Raw genomic sequence first — 6,833 nt, forward strand, 5'->3', positions numbered from 1 at the left:
GGCCAGAAAGTCCGAAAAACACTAACGTGATATACATGATAGGCCTATGCATGTATACTGTACTTTTAAATGCTCAAACTTTAAAGTGTTCTTAATGCACTAAATGAGTATAGGTTAGAAAACACGGTAGTATGCATTTTGAGAAGTAGATTAAAAAGAATAGTTTTTGTGCTGAGATCTGAAATTTTTGAGAATAAGTAGTAAATTTGTAGGAAAGCATTTATAGTCAGATGGGGTTTCAGAAAACGTTTGCTTGGCCTGTGGGCCCATGTTACTCTTCGGATGATTCTGCCCTCCTTCGGCTCTAAACTGTTCCTGCTTCAAGACCTTCAGAGAAAGGTGATGCGGTGGGGGGCTGCAACCCGGAACAATTTTGACAATTTTGTTTTTTCCACAGCCCAGCTTGGGAAGGAAGGGGGGGGGGTATGATCATACGCACCCCTCCCAGTATTTATGGCGAGGTTTAACTGATCCACTTGTCCAGCCTATTCCAAGGCTAGTCATGGGCAAATAGTGAGGCCGCTCCACCACTGACAATGATAGTCAAATGTTGGAAACTATAAAAGACTGGTTGAAAAGAATGATCACAGCTTCCCAGCACAAGTCAAAGGAGTAGGACCCCTATGCTTGGATCTTTTGTGGGCCCCCGACCAGACATTCACGGGGCCCCTTTATGATGAATTTATAGCGTGAAAAAGCAAAAAAATTTGTGAAAATTGTCCCGGGCCCCAGGACTGGAGCCTTCTCAGCCCACCCCTTGTGGGGGCAATGCAAAGGAGCAACTATCCTTTTGATCTTCCAATCTGTTTGGCCACACCAGGGTCATCTTCAGAGCATCATGGGCCCCTGGGCAGTGATTTTTCTGAGGTCCCTCTTCTCATTGCGATGGCCAGATGGGCCACACTCCCCAAAGCATAATATGCGGAAAACTGCAATATATACCTCAGAACGATCTCAGGAATAATTTTAAGGAATCTCTTCTGCAATAGAAAACACTACAAAGGAATTTTTACCACAGAACATTTTCAGTCAGCTGAGGGCTTCTTGCAGTACAATGCAAAACGTTCTGCTTTTGGGGGCGGGGTGCACACACATCTAGTGTGGTATAATAGTCACATTTGCAATTTTTTGCTTCTAATGTTTGCCCCTCCTCCGCTACTATAAAACACCAAGAGCATAGACTGGTTATTTACTGGCCATCTTAAGAGCCTCATGGACCCTCAGGAAAATAAATTTTTCTGGGCCCCCCCCCCTACCCTAGCAAAGTCCTCGAACAATTCAACTTTTCATTTCCCTGAGGTGCCCGTGGGCCCATGCATTAAGACGACACTGTTACTAGTCAATGTTCCTCGGTGATTATTTGCTTCCAGAATTCCAAGGCTACTTATATGCTGGAGCATGTAACTTTTTTTTTTTTAACACTGTGGCCACAGAGATTGGATAGGAAGGTATCTCCTCTGGCTGGGGCTAGAAGGTCCTGTGGTTACTCTTTTTGACAATCATTGCCAATGGTGCAGTGGCCACACACTTTGACCAACCTTAGAACGTATTGTGTCAGGTTGGATATGTGTGATGTCCTTTATTAGTATCCTTGGAGTGTTCTGGAAGCAAATATCTGCCAAGGAACATTGGTCCAGACTAGACTAGTGTGCTGCCAGCCTATGCCATTGGTGCTTTATTGTAGCAAATTGGAGACAGACATTGGAAGCAAATATTTGTGAATGATGATTGGACCGCATTGGACATGAGTGTGACCCTATGTTTCAGACTGCCCTCAGTAAATAACAGAGCCCTATATAATCATGGGTCCATTTTCCACCTGCTCAGCTTGAGCTTCATGTAGAAAATTCTTACTATGGGTGCTCCACTGTATACAATATAAGCTTTGACAATCCATACGTTGAATGTTTGACGTAATTTATCAATTTTGCACTGGTAAAACATGAGATTTAGTGTACTTTCCACATAAAATGAGAGTACAGATGATAATGCCTCTTTTGGACATCTAAGTACAGGGTAGTGGCAAAATGAAGTCCCAATTAGCCATACCTTATGAAAACTTTACCAGAATCTTTCACATGGAAACTTCCTTTAGGGCATCTCATTCCATTTGCAAACCTCATTTTCATCAATATTACTGAGGGTAATAATGGCATGCATGTTAAATTTTTTTCAAAATTTATAATTATTTATTATTCATAACTCACAAACGTTCATATAAGCTATGAAAAAAACATTTTTCATTTTGCTTTTTCCCCCCTTACTGTTGGGCTTGACGAACAGAAGAAATAATTTTCTTTAGACTCTATGCCACACATGTTTGGTCTTACAGCCTGATTTCTTACGAGCTAAGCATATGTATTTTCAATAACCACTGCCCAGTTTTTTTCATGCAGGACTTTCCAAACCTTCTGTTATCCTCAGACTCCAATTTAGTAATACCACATCAAAAATGTTATATATATATATAGATGCCAATATAATTTTTTAGTCGCTTAATGAGCTGGTGCCTAGGATTGCCGAGCCACCTTACCATTATTTAGAATTCAGTAAAAAATATGCAAAGAATCACCCTAGTGAGTAAACCCTATAAAAACAATGTTGATTAACAGACTTCAATCCAAGGTACACAGGACCAAAATGGCCTCTGATTAATAATTAAAAAAAAAAATCAGATCATTCAAAAAGTTACAGATCTTTTCAAGTAAAAGTACAGTCAATTTGCAATAAGTCGAACTCTGATACCTCAAACATCAGTTTAAGTTGAAATTTTCGCTGAGCCCTTTTTCCATATTTTAGTGTTAAAATTTCCCTCAATTCAAAGTTTTCGGGAATGACAGAAATTCAAAAAGTAACATTAGCAATGTAATTTGGCATTTGACAACGGAATTTAATACTTAGTATTAGAATTCAACAACATGATTTAATAAAACTGATGCTGGCTTCTAGTCCGCAAGGTATCAAACCTATTTGCTCACCAATAAGGTTTTAAGCGAGATGACTCGCTCTGATGGATATTTTATACTTCACAATGAGATTATCATTTCATTTTTTTTTTGTATCCTGTGTATATAACACGAAAAGTGTAAGATAGCAGATGAGATGGTATGGGGCCCCCTCCAATTGCTTTTAAAATATGCTTCCATATCAATATATGTAAATGCATCCGTTTTAAAAACGAAACCTGAGCTTTTTTCTAACTCCCTCTTGTCTGTAATCCTTGCAAAATTTGTTAATCGGGACAGTGCCTAATTGTCTGGAGAAAATATATAAAAATTTTGTTTTTTTTCTTTTTGACAGAAAATAACATTCCGGACTCTGTCACGAAGCTAGACTGGAAAAGACCTTGGCAATGGGATAAGTCCAGGGCAAAGTTCTGCCGTTCATTCATTCAGCAGATTCGTCTGCTTGCGAAAAGTGAACGACTTGTCTCACGAAAGGACAGAAAAAAAAAAAAATCAAAAATCATTTACTTTTGACAGAAAATGATCTTATATATACTTTAGTTAATACTCGTTTCATTTATACAAGTATCATGTATGTCTGTTTCAATAATACATTGAGTGAATGTCAGTTTATTGACGTTCAATTCAAATTATTTAACTGCTCTCATTCAATTTAATAAGGATTTTAAATTAAGTAACAAATCTTCTCGAATTCCTTCATCTCCAGTAGTAGTTTGACATGTTTTACTAGTATCATATTCATAAATAGCAGTGTCAAGATTTCAAAATCTTACTTTACCCTTCTCTAAAATCAGTTTCCGATACACTGAACTAACAATAACTCATTTTTGTTGATCACTACACATTTGACTTGTCAAGCTTTGACTATACCTGCTTTCACCAGTTTTGTCCTTAATTTATTACACAACAGTCAAGACCTACGAAGCCTAGACACCTTAATAAACGAAACAGGTCTGAAAGCCTAAAATATGACCCCCCCCCCCTCGTAAACTATAAATTTACTAGAGAGAGACCTGTGAAAAATTCTCATGTCAAACAGGGTTTAAGCTAGATAAAAAAAATTCTTTTAGCAAAAACGCGAAAAGCTTTAGCAAAATGCTGCAATGCTAATGATTTATGGTTGGATGTCTTCTCGTTTTGTACCTCTTGTATGCATTTGTGCAAAAGTAGCTGCTGCTACTTTCACATTTTGTAAAAAAACGACTGTAGCTTAAACCCTGATGTGAAAGGCTATCAAAGAATCCAGTATTAAGATCAAGAACCTATCAGTCCTTACTGACTCCTTCAAGACTGAAATTACTCATACTTTGTAATGAAAATGAGACAAAATGAAAGAAATTTCACCATTGAAAGAAAACAGAGCTTAAGTTTCCCTGTAAATTTAAAATAATCTGAACACCTTAGGCTATTTAGAACCCTACTGTAATCGAACACCAAAATAGAGTTAGAAATTTACGGAAAATCGGGTTCAAATGTTATTCATTATAACACCTAAATTTTACAGATGTGATGAATCGCAGTCATTGAGCCAAACTTCTTAGGAGACACAATTTTATAGAAAAATAAAATGTAATTACTTTGCTTATTAAGATGAGGGATTTTAATGATCAAAATAAAATAAACCAGATTTAATTAACTTATATTTTGTTTATTCATAGATATGATTTAATAAGATTTTTTTGGGCACAACATAAATGCACAGGATGATATGTCAAAATTATTAGTTCATTTTTAATTCCTCAGATTTTTTGTTTATACGTTCGCTAGCGCATATAGGACAACCTAGGTTTTTGAATTAGTGAAAATTAAATAAAAAACCTTGTCCTTATATGCGGGTAAATACAGATCAAAATCCTTTTTCACTTTTGTAATACTTTTTTTAAAATGCAAAAATCAAATAGAAATTATGTTTTAAGCAACAATTATCTTTTCTTGCTGTGAGACAAGGCATGTCAAATCTCATGCTGCAGGTCACCATGCCAATAAATAAATTAGTATCAGCACCTATATATGTATAATTCTCTATGTGTAGTTACATTGAAATTTAAGACAACATAAAATTTATGGAATTAGCATATCTATGGGGGGATGGATTCATCTAAATTCATTGTCCACGGAAAAAAATGTTCGCGCCTAGCCCCAAGATCTTTTGACAATTTGTCAAGCCCTTATATGAACCATATTTCAAGTCCACTATATTATTGAAACCCAGATTTAATGAATAGGAAGCTTCATTTGTTAGATCAGGAGCTTAAGCACATTCAAAACTGCAAATTTTAACTATTAACAAAAAGAGCTGGTGCTAAAATTTATTTGCCAATTGGGAAAAAAACCCCCATAAAATTAAGAATAAAGTCAGAAAAAAAAAGATAGCGGCAGTAGATGGCGCAAAAGCCGGATAAAGAGGGCATGCAATGCGACAGCCGCATTGTGATACCTCAAGGATGGTACAAAAAATACTAGCCACAGTGTTATCTTAACACACACAACCCCCCCCCCCATGCGGGCCTTGTGACAATGAAATCAGGTTAAGATTTTCAAGATAGCGCATATGAATAGGCATTTTCAATCAGGTTAAAAGATTTCTGAGAAATGGATTTACCCGAGGTCTTACAATGGTGTTAACCCTAGAAAACCAAATCTTCAGATTGTAGTTTTGGGAGACGAGTAATAAAATTTATATAGTTCAAAACTATCATAACGATTATTCAATAAACCGATAGGAACATTTGTTAATACAAGCAAAAAATTCTAGGTCACCACAACTATAAAATCGGTATTAGAACCAGAGTTTAAGCTAGATAAATTCAGTTAACAAAAAAACGAAAATGGGAGAAAAGCTTTAGCAAAATGCAGCAATGCTGATGATTTAAATGGTTGGATGTCTTCTCGTTTCATACCTCCTGTACACATTTTTACAAAGTGGCTACTTCTTTCTCATTCAAAGATTTTCTTTCACACTTTATGAAAAATACAACCATAGCTTAACCCCGATTAGCACCCAAACTTTTCTGTGACTTAAATTAATCTGTGAAGAGACAAAATTTTGATTTCACGAGTCTAGTCTCGGAAAAGTAAAAAAACATGGGGCTGGAGCGCTGCGCTATTTAAAAATGTGCAGAACACTATCATTGGCAACGCTTGTAATTAAAAACCATGGCGACAAATAAGCTACACTATATATTACAAATTAACAAGAAACTAACTCACTTTATAAATGGGATCCACTGCAATCAATTTAAAAGATTTTGAAGGAGTTATATGAAAATGACTTTCATAAAGAAAAACAGCCAAATATGTATATGTGGCTCTTTCGACTTCAAGGGCCGAATGATGACAAAGGATCTACCAACATTCAGAAATGAACGCAACAATGAAAATGTAATTTTAAAAAAAAAACTTTTTACACTATTCTAACATTTTGATCACGATTACAACGAATATCCCACCATAATGATTTTAATTACGTTTCATCAACATACAACAGTTGCTCTCAAACTTCTTATACCCGTAGTTCCCCTTCCCAGTAAAAGATCACCCCAAACCACCTACAACGCATGTCTTAAGAACTACCGGCATACCAGTTGGACAAGCTTACTCATTGCTCTTTACATTGATTTGTGTGGCACAATGTGCACTGGTTAGTCATAAAAATTGAAATGTTGCACCATACAAATCAACCTAAACAAAGCCGTCTCGCAACCAGTATATTCCCAGCTGTATATTCTACACAAAATTTAACCCCAGAATCCTGTTTTTTTGGCTAGCTACACATACTTAATACTAACCCTGTAAAATTGAGTATCGGACATAGGGAAAAATGCTCTGAAATTGAAGGGGGTCAACGACTAACTGCTAGCAAAGAAA

Source organism: Pholcus phalangioides, unplaced genomic scaffold (assembly GCF_987345545.1).
Source record: "Pholcus phalangioides strain wild (caught in Gottingen) unplaced genomic scaffold, Ppha-v1.0 ptg000022l_1, whole genome shotgun sequence".
Taxonomy (NCBI): Eukaryota; Metazoa; Arthropoda; class Arachnida; order Araneae; family Pholcidae; genus Pholcus; species Pholcus phalangioides.